This window comes from Mustela putorius, unplaced genomic scaffold, assembly GCF_011764305.1.
Source record: "Mustela putorius furo isolate JIRA1106 unplaced genomic scaffold, ASM1176430v1.1 tig00000129_pilon_pilon_pilon, whole genome shotgun sequence".
Taxonomy (NCBI): domain Eukaryota; kingdom Metazoa; phylum Chordata; class Mammalia; order Carnivora; family Mustelidae; genus Mustela; species Mustela putorius.
In genome coordinates this window covers 8354578-8374783 of record NW_025421290.1, presented here as the reverse complement: position 1 = coordinate 8374783, position 20206 = coordinate 8354578, and the positions used below count along the sequence as shown (strand labels likewise).

The 20206-nt window shown below is 38.1% G+C and overlaps 1 long non-coding RNA gene across 1 annotated transcript; it reads left to right on the top strand.

Annotated features, from left to right (window-relative positions):
- The first annotated feature begins 727 nt into the window (after window positions 1–727).
- On the top strand, window positions 728–8197 carry LOC101694424. Its single transcript, XR_198458.3, has 3 exons — window positions 728–929; window positions 5914–6154; window positions 8069–8197. It is a non-coding gene; the product is annotated as an uncharacterized LOC101694424 (long non-coding RNA).
- The last annotated feature ends 12009 nt before the right edge of the window (window positions 8198–20206 follow it).

The window sequence follows — 20206 nt, the reverse complement described above, 5'->3', positions numbered from 1 at the left end:
TAGCTGAACCCCGCCAAATTCCTGACTTACAAAATTGGAAGCTATAAGTGGTTATTGCCATTTCAAATTTATCTGATTTTAAAAGTTTTACTCGCAGTAAAATTTTTTGTTTGTTTGTTTAAAATTCTATGGACCTCAGTACATACATAGATTCTTGAAACCAGCATACAAATGAACTCAGCATAATTCTAACATCCTGAATTATATTCTAGTACTGTCCCTCAGTAGTCCTAATTCCATGCCTACCAAACCCTAGCAATTACTGATCTGGTCTCTGAACCTATAGTTTTGCTTTCATCGGAGTATCACATAGATGAAATCATAAAGTATTCAATATAGTATTCAACACTGGTTTCGTTCAATTAGCTTAACACATTTAAGATTCATTTATGTTGTATGTATCAGTAGGATATTACTTATTGTTGCCGAGTAGTACCCCACTGCATGAATTTAGCACACATTCAAGTATTTTGAGATTGTTTCCCATTTGGGGTGATTTTGAATAATGATATTTGAGGCATTTGTGTGGAAGTTTCTGTTTGAAAATAAATTTTTAATTTCTTTGGGATAAATAGCTAGCAATGGGATTGCTAAGTGATGTTTAACTTGTAAGAAATTGCCAGAATGACCATACCATCTTGCATTCCCACCAGCAATACACAAGACTTTCACTTGTTCAAACTCCTTGTCAGCACTTGCTATTTTCAGTATTTTTAAAGTATTTTATTTATTTATTTCACAGATAGCACAGGCAGAGGGAGCAGCAGCCAGAAGGGGAGGAAAAACAGGCTTCCCACTGAGCAGGAAGCCCAAAGCTGGACACAATTGCAAGACCCTGGCATCACCACCTGAGCTGAAGGCAGATGCTTAACTGACTGAGGCACCCAGGAGCCCTACTTTCAGTATTTTTATTTTGATCGTTCTAACAGGTATGTAACAGAAACTCTTTGTTATTTTATTTTGCATTTCCCTAATGACTAATAATGTTAAGCCTATTTCATGTACTTTTGTGATATCTGCATATCTGCAAATTAGCTCAATCCATTTGCCTCCACTTTTATTGAATTATTTTTTATTGTCGAGTTTTGCAAACTCATCACATTTTTTGTATACTTGTATGCAAAGGGCTGAATAATACATACTGGCAAGCAATTTAAAAGGCAATTTAAAAACTAACAAAATTTTTCTCACTTGCTGAGTGTTGCTGGGGAAAGGGAATATGTGGAGAAGATGCTGGGTAATGGACACTGGGGAGGGATGTGATATGGTGAGTGCTGTGAAGTGTGTAAGCCTGACGATTCGCAAAACTGTACACCTGGGGCAAATAATACATTATATGTTAATAAAAATAATTAATAAGAAAAATTTTTTTTCTCACTTGAAGTTAAGTTACTTTCTCTCCTGTTTGATCACTAGTGGAAGTAAGTATTGGACAGTGGCTAGCATACAGATAGATATATATATATATATATAAAATCTTAATATATTTTAAAGCATATTTAAAATATATTGGGGCGCCTGGGTGGCTCAGTGGGTTAAGCCGCTGCCTTCGGCTCAGGTCATGATCTCAGGGTCCTGGGATCGAGCCCCGCATCGGGCTCTCTGCTCAGCGGGGAGCCTGCTTCCCTCCTCTCTCTCTGCCTGCCTCTCCATCTACTTGTGATTTCTCTCTGTAAAATAAATAAATAAAATCTTTTAAAAAATAAATAATATATATAAAATATATATGTATATATGAGCTATATACATGAGCTAGATAGATATTTATCATTGTGCTGCCTGACTTCCAGATATTTCCGCACATTCTTTCTAAATATTTCCACACATTCTTTGCCAATTCTTCAAATTCTTTTATTTTCTTAAATTCATGAGATTTTAATGTCCTTGCTTAAAGAATTGAGCCCCCCATTGTTCCTTCTTCATCTTTATGCTTGATCCTGGCTACCCTAGAAAAGTCTTCTACCTTCTAAGCGCCATTGTTCCTGGGAATCCTTCTGGTCCCTGCTCTCAGACCCTGTTTAACTTCATTTTGCCTGCAGTTCTCTGATGTGATTCATGGCTTTAAATCTAGTTTTTGTTTTTTCATTCATTACCCCTGGACTAGATGTTTTGGAACTTCCCTTACATCCTGGGCCCACCCCAGCGCTCATCTCAGACTTTGATTCTAATTCCCCTTTAATTAGAGCCCTTAAAGTGCAGAAAAACCACACCCACTCCAATACCAGTCCCTGCTCGTAGAATTTCAACTAGGGCCCAGTCCCTGCTTGCCTGTGAAGAAAGGTCTCACACCTCACTTGTTCGAAACATAACATGAAACTCAACAGTGTGGGACCATCATGGAATAATTCATGTAATCATTACATTACAATTTAATCCATCGTGGAAAAGATCTCTGATTTTATCTATTATTGGAATGAAATTTTTCTTCTTTCCTAAAGGAGTATATGAAATATCATTTTTTTTTTTCGGGAATCATTTTAACATCAATTATCCACTGAGCTCTTATATAATGAGAACTCTAGATCTTAGTAAATGGGGAAAGACCATTTCTCTCCTAAAGAGGCCAAGATTGCTGTAGTTTTTCTGTTTTATTGGTGGGGGTAGTATTTGTTTGAATTCTTTTTTCCTACTTATTGTAGTTTTGCTATTTTCTCCTTTTCTAATGCAGCTTTTCCTTTTCTCTTGAAGGAAGTATCTTTTTTGGATATTGCTTCTAGTTTTCTCTAAACATTATTTAGGAAGAAAAACACCTGTGATTCACTTAACACCTCTTATTCTTTCTTTTGACTTCTCACACATATCTATGGATTTCATTCTTGCAATGATTATGAAATTAGTTTTACACATTATAAATTAATTAAAATAAAAAATTTATACAAATTTAAAATAGTACTTATGTCGTGAAAGAGTTGTGAATATTAAACACATGAAACATGTTGGAGCATGCTTCACACCTAGGAAGAGCTCAGGAAATATTAGCTGTTGTGGCTTTTGTTTTATGGCTGGTGCCAGAGATGGTATGATGCGCATTTGCAGCTGCTGTTAGACATCTCTTCTTGGATATTCTACTGGTGCCTCAAATTGCAGACTTGAATTCACTGTTTTCTCTACCTCCCCCCAAACTTATTATTATTCTTCCTGTGTTTTTAAATTCTGCCCATAACACCATTTCACTATCACATTTTTTAAAGATTTTATTTATTTATTTGCCAAAGAGAGATTGAGAGAGAGCACAAGCAGGGGGAGAAGCAGGCTCCCCACAGAGCAAGAAGCCCCATGCGGGATTCGATCCTAGGACCTTGGGATCATGACCTGAGCCAAATGCAGATGCTTAGCTGACTGAGCCACTCAGGTGTTCCACAGACTTGAATTTTTAAAAACACCTTTGATTTTTCTCTCTTCTTGTCTCCCAACCTGAACAATTCCTAAGTCCTTTTTACTATTTCATGAAATTTCTTAAGACTTTACTTTTCTCTCTGTACCCTTGTTCAGAATCTTATTACTGCTCATCTGGACTAAGGCCATAATCTCTGGACTAAAGCAATAGTCCAATAACTGCCTTTGATTTCCAGCCTCTGCAATACATTCCTACACTTAGATTAATTTTCCTAAAGAACATGTCCAATAATGTCTCTCTCCTAGTCTGAACTTTTATTGACTCCCCAGTGTGTTCTGGTTTAAGCCTTTCCACTCCCTGGCCCCAGTCAACCACTGCAATCTGCCTCAGCAATCTCTTCATGCTTTGTACCCTCCAGGCAAATTATTTAAATTATACTAAAATAAAAATAGTAGTATTCTAATTGAAGGTCTATGACTTTTTTCTTTCTATATTTAAATCAAGAGATGTATGAGTGGGCTTTGATCACCTCTATCTGGACTTCTAAGTGGTCTCCTTTGTTGACTTTTAACAGATTCTTGGCTTTATTCTGGATGGATGAGATTGTCAAATAGCTAAGTTCATTATAGGTGAAGTTTCCTGCCATTAAAAAAAAGTATCACGTACACACACACATACACTTGCACACACCACAAACACATAATAAGGAACACTTTGGTATTTTAACAACATTAATTCTTTACCTCAAATGCAGTAGATACCAGAGAAATACTTTTCCATTTCCCTTTACATTGGACATATTTGCAACTTGAGAACAAGAGCCAGTGTTGGTTTTCAGACAGAATCCATTTAATTAATCATACTATTTGAACAGCTGGGGAAGCCATGTATTTATGTAAGAGCTTAACATTCTTTCAAAAATTGTCAAGTATGAATCAAAATAATATTATTTCACTTTTTAATGATACACTATTTATCTTTAGATTTTATTCACACTTAACTTTATAAATCAATAGTTCCAGTCTCTAAGACACATTGTTACCTATGTTTAAAGGCTTTTTAAAAGCACTATCATATGCATAGGGCTAAGCTTCTATTTACCACAGGGACTCCTTTTGGAAGTGTGAGACTTTCAAAGTTTTGTTTCCAAATTTGACAGGCACTGGGTAGAGTAGAGAAGAAATAGCTTGATAATATTGTGTTTTCCCCTTGGTAGTCACCAACAGAAAAGGTAAACTTTTCTTATTAAAAAAAGGTAGCTTTTCTCATTCGAATCAACAATATGAACTCTACATGCACAAACGTGGGTAGAAGACATAATAAAATTGGACTGTTGCTTTAAATCTCTCAAGAACACAATTTTATTAAAAAAAATTTTTTTTTAAGTTTTATATATTTATTGTAGAGATGAAGGTGATTGCAGAGGGAGAAGGAGAGAATCCTACCCAGACTCCATGCTGTGCACAGAGCCCTAGGTGGGGCTTGATCTCACTGCCCTGAGATCATGACCTGAGCCAAAACCAAGAGTCAGATGCTTAACTAGCTCCCCAAGAACGCAATTTTGAAGAAAAATATTAATTAAAATGTGAAATAGTAGCAAAAGTATGTAGGAAAACTTCATAAAACTAGTTTTAATACTGGATTCTAGCTTCTGTTCTTAAAGGTAAAGCTAATTTGAAAGAGAAACTTTGGATTCTGGCCGAGATAATCTGATAGAAAACTTTAGGGATATGCGCAATTATTTAAAGGCAAGTCACTTATTGCTAGCAGTCCTTCAGGGCCAGCCAGAGTGGTCGGGGTCCCTGAGAGTCACTCTGAGGGCCTTGGAACTGTGTTTTAATTAAAAAATTTGTAAAGGGACAAAAGCTCCCTAAGACTAAATGAGAGGATAAAGAGAATGATAGGCAACTGGAACACAGCATGGTCAATTTTAATTTTCCATTTTGAGTTCTGTCATTACAGGACAGAATTGTTTATGGTTAGCAATTTGCATAGCTAATGGCATAGGATTTTGACAGTTGGGATTCCAGTGGAGCCTAGGCATATCTCCCCAAGGCATAAAATAGGAAAGTGGCTGCTGCAGGCTGGTGCTCAGAGAAACTCTAGACTTTTTTACACACTAAATCAGCCTTGAAAGTCTGATGAGGCATTAACTAAGGTCCACATACCCACATACCTCCCCACATACCTTTCAGTCTGCCTTTGTCTTTTTATGCTGTCTGTACTTCTTCTCCCCTTTAATTTGAATGCCCTTCTCTGTGCAGGAAAAGAGCAGAGTGTGTGTTATTGTGTTCTCTGTTCTAAAACATCATAGGGTGGTCCTGGGTCCTACCACTGTCTGAGACTGTACTGAGGACTGGACCAAAGAAACTTATCTCAGAAGACTAAAAGTCAGTCTTCACCCTCTAGAAATTTAATAATACAAGAGAGGAGATGCAAATACACCCAAACGTAAGGACTTCAGGAAAAAACATTGAATTTATATATGAAATTGTCAGAGGCAGCTCAGCGAACCTTAATGTTATTCATTCATTTTTTCACTTTTTCGTTCATTCCTTCTTTCATTCATTCTACAGACATTTATTGGATATTGCTACATGTTCCTAGGCACTGGAGACAGAAAAGCGAACAAGACTCAACCCTGCCTCTGCCCTTGTGGAGCTCTCAAAATAGTGGAGTAGAAAGACAATTAAATAAGACATAAGTACAAAATTGATACCGGACTGTGAAGAGCATGATAATATGAGGACCCACCATAATAGACATGACACAGTCATGCAGGGAAGACTTTCATGAGGAGACAGACACTGAGCAGAAGTAAGTTGTGTGATGGTCAGGGAATGCTTTTCCATGTAGGAGGAGAGAGCATGGTAAGAGGCACTGAGAAAAAGCCAGTGTGTCAGGCATGGAGAAAGTATGGGGAGATATGCTGGGAACTGAGCCGTGATGGGGAGAACTCAGACTCTGCACAACTGCAGGCCTCATTGATGAGTTTTGTTTTGAGTAGAAAGAAAGAGTAGCAAATACTTTGAAATGATTACCCAGAAGCACCATTTCCACTCCGGACGGAAGCAAGATAGACCTGCATAGTCTAGAATCCAATATGGTTGGGTATTGCAAAGTCACACCCACTCTCTCAGTGTACATTAATTGCTAGGGACAGCAATATTAAGAGATGGCTTCTTGAAAAGGGGCCAAACCACCACTTGGTTAAAACAGGGAAGTTTTGACTAGCTCCACTAATAAATAATGAACCCAATATCCTTTGCCTGGCCTTCACTCTTTCACATAAATTCAATATGTTAATGCATCTGTAACAAATTAAGTGTCTCTTAAAAGTCCCTTAAAAGTCTCCAAATCTTTTAAAATTTAGAGTGCCTATGGAAAACAAATAAGCAAAATCCTTGACCTTTTCTCTATTCATAAGTAAGATCAATGGACGATGCCAAGAACCGAGAAACCTTTTTATTCCCAGATTTTTTAAAGAACTTACTTTTATGAACCCAAAGTGAAATTGGAAATCTCTTTCAAAAGACTAGCTTGCTTGGTTAGCTTTTGATAATGAAGTCAAGAGAGTACTAATATATACCAGTCGCATTGCAGAATAACCTAATCTCCAAAACGCACACTGACATTTGACATATGTAGCCTAGACAGCCCTGGGAATCGAAGAGGAGCAATTTAAAGTTGTTTATTCTTACATAATGGAAAAGGAGGGAGGGGAAGAATTTCTATTTCCCATTAGTCCGTGTCACATGTCCTTCCTCTATTGCTGGTGAGTATTTTCTATAATAACCCATTAACCCGATCTGTAGCAAGCAGTAAAATACCTGAGAGCATGCCTAGAAATCCAAACAGAATCTTGGAATAGAGAGATAATGAGAAGAGAGTCTTTTGTAAGCATGTTTAAAATAACATTTCATTTCATTTATTTTATTTTATTTTACTTTGGGGGAAAAAAGGGGAAGAATGGGGAAGGAAATGCTATTACAGGGCTACCACAAGGACTCAGCAATTTCTGAGTTTTTCAATTAAGTTGCCAATTTTCAGGCTATTACACTGCTCCCTGAATCAAAAGGATTAACAATTTTCCTCTTAGCAATTAGAAAGGTAGAATTTTACCATGGAAGCACATGGGGGAAGACCGTACAAGAAGTTAGAATTAACTAAATCTCTACCGAGGACCACCCAAGAGGAGCTAAATGAGGGGTTACTTTCAAGTGGGGCTGGGATCAAAGATTGAGGGAGATTAGAACCAATAGGAGGTTAAAGAAAAACATCTGGTCCTTTGCAGTAATCACCAATAGCGAGGTGGATCTTCCTCAGGGGGCGGGGGTGGGGGGTAGAGCAGCAGATCTGACCACCAACCCAACAATGGGTCACAGAGTGCTGATTCCATGGGGGCGGATATTTCTGTTGTTCTGCGTGAAAGACTCCCAAACCAGAAAAACTGACAGGGACCGTTCTTCATCAGGAGAAATGCAAATGTACAATTCAGCCCCGGGGGGGGGGGGGGCTTAAAAGATGCTCCCCCGCCCAACATCGGGCAACATAGGCATGCTACATATTGAGTATAACCCCTTGGCAGCCTTCCTCTAATGAAGCCCATCTCTCTGAGTGCTACAGGTGGACACTGACCTCTTCAGAAAACAGCTGAGAACTGAGGCTATCGGGAAAAGAGGGGATGCACATTCACACTGATTTTAATAACCTTGTCACCTTGTCTTACAGAGTAAACGTCCATTTCTGCTGAGGCAAGAGATATTAAAGTCCTGGGCAGAAAATGGAAATATTCCGAAGAAATCAGGAAGAGGGGATGTTTCAATATTTTCCTAATAAAAGAAGTCTTTGACAAGAAGAGTACTTCATTTTAGAATGTTCTTGCTTTTTGTAGTTTGAGCCTTTTAAAAGAAGAGCCTGCTCTCACATGGTTCCTATACAGAGTGTAATTCTACCTTATTCCCTATTCTTCAGACGATCCTGAAGAATTAATCACCTAAAGGGATGATTAATAGAAAACAGCCCCTGAAGTGGCAACTTTAAACATGCCAGTTATATCTGTTATCTCTGCATATCACATTTCCTTAGAAGAATTCCAAGGAAGAATTTTTTTAAAGGATCAGAGCAAACGTGTTTGCCTGACTCCTCTATCTAACAGGAAGGCGGCTGGGACGAGATCCCGTGTGCACTTGGCCACTGGGTCGTGGAGGGCAGCAGGCTGTTTCCTTAGTCAGGCCACAAAGAAGAGAGGGCACACACTTTCTGGGCACTGTCTCTCTACATGCTTTCATCAGCGATGAGTTTGTACAAGGGAGAATCATAAACCATCGTGACTTCAGAGCAAAGATCTGAGATGAGACCAATTCACTTTTCCAGGGAAGAAACCAAGGTCTGAAAGAGTCCTAGGCTGCTGTGGAGCCTCTTTCTGCTGCTTTTCATGGAGAGTCCTGGTTGCCGCTCATAATCAGTTTTCCAATGGGCACTCAGCCTTGCCAGTGGCTTTCACCTGTCCTGCCTCTATCTCAGACAGCTAGAACATAGGGCAGCAAGAACCAGGTAACCTCAACCCAAGTTAGTGCTGGGGACCAAAAGAAGGGAGAACCTAGAGCCAAGGGTCACTGGCTTCAAGTCTTCCCACAACTTAGAAGTGGGCTTCCCTCCTAACCTATCTGTCACCCCCTCCTACTTGACTTATTTTCTTCTTTGGACCTTGGTTTGTACAAGATTGAGAATTATCATGTTTTTCAGTTTGAGGCTCACTAGCATCTGTTTGTGCAAAACCCTCTCTCTCTTTTTATAAGTTTTATTATCTTCCCCCTTTATCTTTCATCCCCACTCTGTTGTCCTTCCTTCCATTGGCAGGCCCTCTAATGTGTTTATTATGTGTCCTTGGATATCCACATGTCCTTGAATAATTTAGCATTGTTTTCTGCAGTACCTGTTTCTAATTTACAAAAGCAATATTGCATGAAGCTCTTCTTCTGTTACTTTTTCACTCAACATTCTTTTATTAAGATGCATTAATGCTTCTGTATGTAAATCTAGTTTATTTCTTAAATACTTCAAACTGCTGCATATTGTAGAAGGCATCCTAACACTTTTCTTATCCATTACTTCCAGGAATGGATACCTATGTTGCCACCAGTCCCAACTACCATAAATGGTGTTGCTCTGAACATTCTCATATATACCTCCTTAGACAATGAAAACATTTCTTTGAGTTAGACTACTAGGTCAGGAGGAAGATGTATACTTATTTTCACTTCACATTTGCTCGCTACTCTCCAGAATGTCTGTACCACCTGCAGTACAGAAGAATTCTCCCATCCTCATTAGCATGCAGTGTTACATGACTTTTTAACTGTGGCCAATTAGGCTTCTCTCTTCATTAATAACAAGACTTTTGGGGCACCTGGGTGGCTCCGTTGGTTAAGCGACTGCCTTCAGCTCAGGTTGTGATACAGGAGTTCCAGGACTGAGTCCCACACTGGGCTCCCAGCTCCACGGGGAGTCTGCTTCTCCCTCTGACCTTCTCCCTTCTCATGTTCTCTCTCATTCTCTCTCTCTCAAATAAATAAATAAAATCTTTTTTAAAAAATAAAAAGACTTTTGATTTGGCAATTGCAATTATAATTTTTACAATACATTTTTCTATTTCATGAAATTATATCAAATGCATATACCAAATGCAAGAAAATTTCTCGTGCAGTTTGAACATATATTGGGGAATAACCTAATGTCCTGATTAATGGAGTGCTATGGGTAGGGCATACCCAGGTTACCATCTTCAAAGAAAGTGAACAACCTGTAATTGCAAAACCTCCCCTGTGACCATAGTTAGTCTGTGAGAATTCCGAAGTCACTTTAGGATTAAGCATGATCTGTAGATCATTATCATGAAAACTAGCCGTGGTTGTATTTTCCCTGTAAATATATCAGCTAAAAAATTACTTTGTTTTATAATAAGGAACAATGGGGGCGCCTGGGTGGCTCAGTGGGTTAAAGCCTCTGCCTTCAGCTCAAGTCATGATCCCAGGGTCCTGGGATCAAACCCCGCGTCATCAGAGCTCTCTGCTAGGCAGGGAGCTTGCTTCCTCCTCTCTCTGCCTGCCTCTCTGCCTACTTGTAATCTCTTTCTGTCAAATAAATAAAATCTTTAATAAATAAATACATAATATGATATAATAAAATAAGGAACAATGTTAGAAAATGTAGCAGACATATTTATGATTTCCATGCTCCTTCATCCCACCCCCACTCACTCCTACACACTCTTTTGGAGATTGATCTCCACTCACTGAAAGAGTGGTCCTAAGTCCATGTTACTACCACATGATCCTGCTCTCTGGCCACATTTTACAGGATGAGAGAAATTCATTGATCTAACATCAAACTCATCTATAATTTTGGATGAACCAGGAGGAGACTTATAACCTTGAATTAACTGAGATGAAGTCAGTTAGACATAGTGAGTGCCAGAGGCAGCACTTGAGCAAGACAGAGCTGATGTCATGAGAAGACATATACTAGAAAATTGCAGAGGATTCTGATTTGCAGAGAGGAGCAGAGATTATAATTCAGCTGTAAGTGCACGAATCAGACAGGCAGGAGCATTACTGGGAAGAACCTTTATATAAATCCTTCACCTAACTGCACTCCCACTCTATAGGAAATAAAGCCTATTGGACATTCTTCTTCAAAGACATGCTGCATCAACCCCAGGCAAGGGACTGACTTTCAGGACTCTGTTCTCTCCGGTTCTCCAGAACTTCTTCCAACTAAGCACCATCCACCATGTTTGAAGGAAAATGGAACATCTGAGTCTCCACTGCACCATGCCTGTTAGAAGTAAACTTTAGTAATTTACTCTCAAAGAGACGGATTAGGGAAAGGAGAGACAAAAAAGAGCTTATGGTCATCTTTACCAGGGAGTAATTTCAGCATCTAAAGACTCAACTAGAGTATGGATGATTCAAATACATCCTGAACAAGGGTGCCTGGCTGTCTTAGTCAATGAAGCATGCACCTCTTGATCTCAAGGTTGTAGGTTTTAACTCTTTGTTAAGTGTAGAGATTGCTTAGGAATAAAATCTTAAAAAAAAAAAAAAATTCCTGAACCTACTGGAATACCAAAGCTAGAAGGGAGCTAAACATAATATAATTCATATATATAATAATATGTTTTTAAACAACCAAATAGTATTGTGTTCTTGTTTTACTACAATGGAGATGCTCTAAATACTGTTTTTGAATAGAATCAGTTGATTTGGTGGAAGTCATCAAGCTGGGGAGAAGGATGTAGGAGGAAATAAAAAATGAAAGACCTGTAGTTATAGGGAATTACTTTCTTAGTGGCCAAAAGACAACTTCTGGGATGACCTTAGAGGAAAAGGTCTTCCCTGCAACATTTTGACAAGTGAACCAGTAACTCTCCATTTGCACTACGAATTAGATGCTACCAAACCACTGGCTCTATAAATTAAAAGCTAAGTAGAGTAGGCAGTCATGTTTTCCATTGTCCCTAAACTTCTCTTCAGGTGGTGGCAGAATGAGGTGGTTAAAGGAATGAACTGTAAATTGGGCTATTGACATTTTAATCCTGGGTCTATCTCCTCAGCCACTATATTGAACAAGTTACTCAACTTCTCTACACTTCAATTTACTCATGTATAAAGTAGAGATAATAGTGCTTCCATTACAGGTTGTTATGATGATTGCCTTTAGAATAAATTTGACAATCTGGAAGAAATGGATGCATTCCTAGAAACATATAAACTACCACAACTGAACCAGGAAGAAATAGAAAGCCTGAACAGACCCATAACCAGTAAGGAGATTGAAACAGTCATTAAAAATCTCCAAACAAACAAAAGCCCAGGGCCAGACGGCTTCCCGGGGGAATTCTACCAAACATTTAAAGAAGAACTAATTCCTATTCTCCTAAAACTGTTCCAAAAAATAGAAATGGAAGGAAAACTTCCAAACTCATTTTATGAGGCCAGCATCACCTTGATCCCCAAACCAGACAAGGATCCCACCAAAAAAGAGAGCTATAGACCAATATCCTTGATGAACACAGATGCGAAAATACTCAACAAAATACTAGCCAATAGGATTCAACAGTACATTAAAAAGATTATTCACCACGACCAAGTGGGATTTATTCCAGGGCTGCAAGGTTGGTTCAACATCTGCAAATCAGTCAATGTGATACAACACATCAATAAAAGTAAGAACAAGAACCATATGATACTCTCAATAGATGCTGAAAAAGCATTTGACAAAGTACAGCATCCCTTCCTGATCAAAACTCTTCAAAGTGTAGGGATAGAGGGCACATACCTCAATATCATCAAAGCCATCTATGAAAAACCCACCGCAAATATCATTCTCAATGGAGAAAAACTGAAAGCTTTTCCACTAAGGTCAGGAACACGGCAGGGATGTCCATTATCACCACTGCTATTCAACATAGTACTAGAGGTCCTAGCCTCAGCAATCAGACAACAAAAGGAAATTAAAGGCATCCAAATCGGCAAAGAAGTCAAATTATCACTCTTCGCAGATGATATGATACTATATGTGGAAAACCCAAAAGACTCCACTCCAGAACTGCTAGAACTTATACAGGAATTCAGTAAAGTGTCAGGATATAAAATCAATGCACAGAAATCAGTTGCATTTCTCTACACCAACAGCAAGACAGAAGAAAGGGAAATTAAGGAGTCAATCCCATTTACAATTGCACCCCAAACCATAAGATACCTAGGAATAAACCTAACCAAAGAGACACAGAATCTATACTCAGAAAACTATAAAGTACTCATGAAAGAAATTGAGGAAGACACAAAGAAATGGAAAAATGTTCCATGCTCCTGGATTGGAAGAATAAATATTGTGAAAATGTCTATGCTACCTAAAGCAATCTACACATTTAATGCAATTCCTATCAAAGTACCATCCATCTTTTTCAAAGAAATGGAACAAATAATTCTAAAATTTATATGGAACCAGAAAAGACCTCGAATAGCTAAAGGGATATTGAAAAAGAAAGCCAACGTTGGTGGCATCACAATCCCGGACTTCAAGCTCTATTACAAAGCTGTCATCATCAAGACAGCATGGTACTGGCACAAAAACAGACCCATAGATCAATGGAACAGAATAGAGAGCCCAGAAATAGACTCTCAACTCTATGGTCAACTAATCTTCGACAAAGCAGGAAAGAATGTCCAATGGAAAAAAGACAGCCTCTTCAATAAATGGTGCTGGGAAAATTGGACAGCCACATGCAGAAAAATGAAATTGGACCATTTCCTTACACCACACACAAAAATAGACTCAAAATGGATGAAGGACCTCAATGTGCGAAAGTAATCCATCAAAATCCTTGAGGAGAACACAGGCAGCAACCTCTTTGACCTCAGCCGCAGCAACATCTTCCTAGGAACAACGCCAAAGGCAAGGGAAGCAAGGGCAAAAATGAACTATTGGGATTTCATCAAGATCAAAAGCTTTTGCACAGCAAAGGAAACAGTTCACAAAATCAAAAGACAACTGACAGAATGGGAGAAGATATTTGCAAACGACATATCAGATAAAGGACTAGTGTCCAGAATCTATAAAGAACTTAGCAAACTCAACACCCAAAGAACAAATAATCCAATCAAGAAATGGGCAGAGGACATGAACAGACATTTCTGCAAAGAAGACATCCAGATGGCCAACAGACACATGAAAAAGTGCTCCATATCACTCGGCATCAGGGAAATACAAATCAAAACCACAATGCGATATCACCTCACACCAGTCAGAATGGCTAAAATCAACAAATCAGGAAATGACAGATGCTGGCGAGGATGCGGAGAAAGGGGAACCCTCCTACACTGTTGGTGGGAATGCAAGCTGGTGCAGCCACTCTGGAAAACAGCATGGAGGTTCCTCAAAATGTTGAAAATAGAACTGCCCTATGACCCAGCAATTGCACTACTGGGCATTTACCGTAAAGATACAAACGTAGTGATCCAAAGGGGCACGTGTACTCGAATGTTTATAGCAGCAATGTCCACAATAGCCAAACTATGGAAAGAACCTAGATGTCCATCAACAGATGAATGGATCAAGAAGATGTGGTATATATACACAATGGAATACTATGCAGCCATCAAAAGAAATGAAATCTTGCCATTTGCGACAACATGGATGGAACTAGAGCGTATCATGCTTAGCGAAATAAGTCAAGCGGAGAAAGACAACTATCATATGATCTCCCTGATATGAGGAAGTGGTGATGCAACATGGGAGCTTAAGTGGGTATGAGAAGAATAAATGAAAGAAGATGGGATTGGGAGGGAGACAAACCATAAGTGACTCTTAATCTCACAAAACAAACTGAGGGTTGTTGGGGGGAGGGGGTTTGGGAGAAGGGGGTGGTATTATGGACATTGGGGAGGGTATGTGTTTTGGTGAGTGCTGTGAAGTGTGTAAACCTGGTGACTCACAGACCTGTACCCCTGGGGATAAAAATATATGTTTATAAAAAATAAAAAATTATATTAAAAAAAAAAAAAAAGAAGAGTGCCTGGGAAATAAGGGCTCAGTGTGTTGGCCATTACAATTATTATTTTGGTAACAGCACCACAATTTTCCTTCAGGAAACCACCATTTCTTTCATTCTCAGTCCAGTTAACTGAATGGACTGACCCCCCCTACTTTAGCTCCTTAGATATTGCAAGATATCTAAGAGATATCTAGAACCCCCTACTTTAGCTCCTTAGATATTGCAAGATATCTAAGAGATATCTAGACCCCCCTACTTTAGCTCCTTAGATATTGCAAGATATCTAAGAGATATCTTCTTTGAGAGTCAAGGTCAGGACTTTTGATTGGAGCAGGCACTTTTTTATTTGCTGGCATTTGTTAAGCTAATGACAGTAAGCCTGAAGCCCCTGGAAATTTTCAAATTGAAGGTCCTGCCTGAGGATTAAGACAAAAGGGTGAAAAAATCAGAGGTGAATGAGGCAAGAGACCAAATCTTTATGACATTATTTAAGTTACTGGATCTAGCTGTACCTGAAACTAGTACCTGGGCTCCTTGGAATTCCCAATTGTGTGAACCAATAAATTCTCTTCTTTGCTTATCTAATATATATTGGGATTCTGTTATTTATAATTGAAGGAGTTCTAAAAAATATAGTAAGTTATAGCTAAAAAAAATTGGGGGCTAAATAATTCATTTCTTAATTAATTTATTAAAAACACTTTCACTGAGTACCCATTTTGTGCCATAAACTATACTGGGTACTGTGTACAGTATCGAACAAAATAATATTTTTATTCCAGTGAAGGAAGTCAGTCAAGAAGCAGAACTCTAAGATTGAACTACATGAAATTGTAGGTCATTTTTGTAGGTCAAATGCAGTGAAATGTTGACAATTGCACATGGTTCACCCCAAAGCCTAAATGTCATACTATAGGTACTGTCTATTGTAAGAGGTTATATGCACTGAAGTGAGCCATATTGTTAGTTTCTAAGTAAATCGCCATGAGAGGTTTTTAGTTTTACCTCTTCATTACAAAGATCTCCACTCCTCCTGCCCATCATTTCCTCTATGATGAATTAACTCTACATACTACTATAAACTCTGTTGTATCATGACAGAGAGATACAACCACCTTAGAAATCATTTTCCTGTCACTTAAGTCCCTTATACCTCTAAAACCACATTGCTAAACAAACCTGGGGCCGTATTTTCCTTCACAGGTTGTCACTAACAGCCTGGCTCACTATCTACTTCTTCTAACCTATTTACCTACTTGACCCCAACATGGCTCATTTATTTATTTTTTCAAGTTTTTATTTAAATTCTAGTTAGCTAACATATAGTTTCAGAAGTAGAATTTAGTGATTCATCACTTACGTTTCACTTACATATAATACTCAGTGCTCATCACAAGTGACTTCCTTAATGTCCATCACCCATTTAGCACATCTCCCCACCCACCTCCTCTCCAGCAACCTTAAGTTTCTACTCTATAGTTAAGAGTATGGTTTATGATTTGCCTCTCTTTCTTTTTTTCCCTATGTTCATCTGTTTTGTTACTTAAATTCTACATATGAGTGAAATCATATGGTATTTGTCTTTCTTTGACTGACTTATTTCACTTAGTGTAATATACTGTAGTTTCATCTTCATTGTTGCAAATGGCAAAATTTTCATTCTTTTTTAGGGCTGAGTAATATACCATTGAAGATAGATACCACAATGTCTTTATCCATTCATCAGTCAGTGGACATTTGGACTCTTTCTACAATTTGGATATTGTTGATAATGCTGCTGTAAACATCAGGGGGTGTGTGTCCCTCTGAATCAGGATTTTTGTATCCTTTTGGGTAAATACCTAGTAGTGTAATTGCTGGATCATAGGATAGTTTTATTTTTTTTTCATAATTTTATATATATTTATTTATTTTTTATATTTTTATAAACATATATTTTTATACCCTCATGCTTAGCGAAATAAGTCAAGCGGAGAAAGACAACTATCATAGGATAGTTTTATTTTTAACTTTTTGAGGAAACTCCATACTGTTTTCCAGAGTGGCTGGACCAGTTTGTATTCCTACTAGCAGTATAAGAGGGTTCCTCTTTCTCTGCATCCTCACACATCTGTTGTTTCTTGTGTTGTTAATTTTAGCCATTCTGACAGCTGTGAGGTGATATCTCATTGTAGTTTTGATTTGTATTTCCCTGATGATGAGTGATGTTGAACTATGTGTCTGTTAGCCATCTGTATGCCTTCTTTGGAAAAATGTCTATCCATGGCTTCTCAAATATGACTCCCTTATCACTGATATCACTTGGTACCTCTCTACCAGCTCCTAGTCTGAATTCCTCATTCCTGTTCAGTTGCTCATTCCTTCCCTTCTAACTTAGAACACCTGGCCATCCCCCATCATTTGTAGTCTGGGGAAAGGCTATATCTTGCCTGGCTGGTGGGGATTTAGCAGGACCAAATCTGGTAGGAAAACTATTTATATTGGGAGTGACAGTAAAATCAGAGTAGTCATGAAGTGGGGCAGAGAGACAAGATGGGTGGCCCAAGGAAGTGGACTCTCAGATAGAGAAAGGCTATAGGAGAGTATTGGGCTCTTGAGAACAGCATCTATAGAAAGGAAGGGAAGAGAAGGAAAGGAAGTAGAACTAAGTAGAGGGAGAGGTTGAACTACAATGTAGTTCCAATGGAAGCTTCAAGAAGCCTACAGAGAATTCTAAAGATGGGATGACACTTAAGACTTGTTCTGAATTGGGGTGAAAGAGGAAGGCCATAATATTCAGAGCGTGGTACCCAAGAGACCTGCTATCTTGGTGCTCATATGTTATTAGCAATATTCAACGGTGTTTAAAGTATGTTTTATCATCTTAGTTTTAACTACAGTCTTTCCCTACTTATTACCAAGCCCTTTTGGCCCCTAACTATGTGTTGTCCTTAAAAGCCAATCAGAGGCTTATTGAAAACATGAATTAAAAAATGAGTAATTTGGGGCACCTGGGTGGCTCAGTGGGTTAAGCCTCTGCCTTCAGCCCAGGTCATGATCAGGGGGTCCTGGGATTGAGCCCCAGAGCCCCACGTCAGGCTCTCTGCTCAGCGGAGAGCCTGCTTCCCCTACCCCCTCTCTGCCTGCCTCTCTGCCTGCTTGTAATCTCTCTCTCTCTCTGTCAAATAAATAAATAATATCTTTAAAAATAATAATAATAAAATTTTTTTTAAAAATGAGTAATTTGTGATTCAAGGGAATGAAACAAATCTATAATTCATAATTTCTGCAGGACCGTTTATGTTTAAAGGAGGAATTTGATCATTTTGTTGTCAATATTTAAGATAATTTTAATCTCTTAACAAATGTTGGGTAAGCAGTTTGTACTAAATATTATAGGCATACAAATGAGAAATGATCCTTAGTGTCAAGAAAGTCATTCTACTTGTAAGTCATACAAGCAAATAATTCTGATGCTATTCAGGATGTGTTACTACCAGCAGAATCACCCAATATGCCCCAAGAATTGAGACACTTGAGTCTCTACTAGATAAGGGACAGGGTAGAATGTTTTGGGGAGGGAGTGCACTTAATCCAAGCATGCAGGATAAATTGGGTGGATGAAGTAGATGAAGTTAGTGAGATGTTGCAAGCTGAAAGAATGTCATGGACAGAGGAAGAGAAAGTGAATTAGGCACATGATGGTGTGAATTTGTGTAGTGGCAAGAGATAACACTGGAATATAGGTTTATCATCAGGCTCTGGAAACATCCAAGAAAGTCTTTTAACTACCAGACACCTGAGTCTTAAGAGAAAAACGCTCTAGTACTCTATCTTGTGATGACTACAACTGAAAATGGGTTTAATTACAAAGGTGATGGGAATAATTTGAGACTTGGAATAAAACTTAGGAAAACAAGAATAAACAATATATTTACTGATATATTTTAATTACTATCAGCTTGTCCTTCACAAGTAAAGCCAACCATGGCTGAACCTCATCTCTAAGGGTCAGAAAGTTCTAATTCATTGTTACCATAACTTTAGTTTTCAGCTAGATCCATTCTAGGTTATCTGCTGGCATTTTTTTTTTTTTTTTTTGATAGTCTTGTGGCTCACACTGGGCAGGAAGGTGGACCTGCTGAATTAGAGCAAGACAGCCCCAGGTTTCTTTTGAAGAAATCCATGATTAATGTGTTCTCACATCTCCCTCAGCAGGTTGCACATTGGAAAGGTCTTTCTAAAGGCTTAAAAAAAAAAAAAAAAAAAAAATTGCAGGGCTGGGCAGATTCATGAATGTCTTCTAGCTCCAGGAAAGCCATCCAGACTGGAGATTTGCCAAAGGGCATACTTTGGCTTCCTGCCAGTATTTTGTAGTGGGGAAACATTATGTGGAGGGACTTCCTTTGCTCTAGTGAAAGCTTACTAAAGATCAGAAAATTATCCATTTTACCCACACACGGAGTCTGACATTCACAGATTTATTGTGGCTCAGGAATTCATGACATATCCTCAGAGTTTACTCTGGATGACAAAGAAAGTAGAAATACGATAATGAAATCATTAGACACAAACGTTAGTCTTTTCTGCACATTTTCCTCACACTGTCCTCCTCCCCAAAAAAGTATAAGTAATAATTTGATTTGTTTCATTTTATAATTATTTAAATAACTTCTAAAAATATTTTCCCAACAGAAACAATACCATCTGGTTCATAATACCTAAACCTGATGTATCAAAGCTCATATACAACAATTTTTCTTTAAAGTTTTAATTAGGTTATTGTATTTATAGTTTCTTTTAAACAAAACACTTGATATCAAGGAAAAGAAATACCACAATGTCAGATTGGTTACTTCTAAACCTTTACACTCCATCCTATTTCTCTTTTACTTTACATGCTGAAATTAAAGAAAATAATGTCTTATTGTTGTTCTTTCTGAAATAAACAGGAAAAATTGTGCACACTATCAAATTTAACAAAGCAAAGCAATTCTTTCCACAGTTAAAATTTGCCTCATCTTTTTCATTCAATACCAAGCTTAAGACCACCAACCTAGAAACAACTTCTCATTTTAATAGCTCCCATTAATATCTATGAAAACACAGTAAATGCATAATTTTCACATCAGGATATGGAACCACAAGAAGTGAATTATTTATATGGACTGCATAAAAGTAATCTAGCAATACCAATGCTTGCCAAACAAAAGTATCCTTTATAATTTTCATTCGTTCGACAAAGATTCATTTTAAGTCCTACCAAGTGCTTTGTATCAAGGCACAAGATTTAAGGGACATGAGATATATAACATGCAACTCCTGCCTTA